This window comes from Pygoscelis adeliae, unplaced genomic scaffold (genome assembly GCF_000699105.1).
Source record: "Pygoscelis adeliae isolate BGI_AS28 unplaced genomic scaffold, ASM69910v1 Scaffold290, whole genome shotgun sequence".
NCBI classification, from domain to species: domain Eukaryota; kingdom Metazoa; phylum Chordata; class Aves; order Sphenisciformes; family Spheniscidae; genus Pygoscelis; species Pygoscelis adeliae.
Window position 1 is genome coordinate 1,405,315 of NW_008823965.1, and position 841 is coordinate 1,406,155.

The 841-nt window shown below is 32.5% G+C and overlaps 1 protein-coding gene across 8 annotated transcripts in view; it reads right to left on the reverse strand.

Annotated features, from left to right (window-relative positions):
• Positions 1–841, reverse strand: part of BCAS3 (breast carcinoma amplified sequence 3) — a 373,363-nt gene that overhangs the window by 364,433 nt on the left and 8,089 nt on the right. The window lies entirely within an intron of this gene.

Genomic DNA, 841 nt, shown 5'->3' on the forward strand with positions numbered 1-841 from the left:
GTAAGCTGTTTTATAAAAACGCGTTAGTTTAAGTCTGTGTGACTACTCGCAGTACCTGAACTAATGGATCAACCTGTGCTGTAACTCCTGGTACTGCTGCAGTTGTACTTCCCCTCTTAGCTCAGTATCTTAGTGACACCTAATGTTTGTTTTCTGTAATACACTGCGAAGAACAAAGCAAAGCCTTTCTGAACCATTTTAATAATCTGATTTGTACACTAATCTAAAACTGATCAGTCTTCAAAATAGTGTACAAAACTAATTATATACTGTAAACCCATTTTTTAGTATTCAAAGTCATTCCAGTTTAAGACAGATTTTAAAAAAAAGGTGAAAAAGCTAGCTTTGCTATATTATACACATTTCTGCTCTAAAAAGATAAAATACAAAACCAATCCAAAGATATGTTTTGCTCCATTAAAAATAAAGCTATGAAAGTTAGAATTAGACATAGTTTCTCAGGACACACAAGCAGATGACATTTCCTATATTTTGGTTAAAATGTTCCTAAATTTTGGTTAAAGTTCCTAAATTTTAGTAAAAAGTTACTAAATCCTGAAACTTATACTAGCTCATACTTCACTTCTATTAAACCCTCCTTCAAATGCAAAAGTTGAGCAGTTTTTTTCCTTCCTTATCTCCAGCTAACAATATGCCATCAAGAGGGGAAGAGACAGCTCTCCCACACTCCACTGAAACTCAGTTTAACTTAACTTCTGGTGTATAAATTAACATTATTTTCTATTATACTGTCTAAGCTACCGGTATATAAACACGTCCTACGTAGCTAACCACAAAGTAATAAAAAAATACACACATTTCTAAAAAAAACAATGGATTT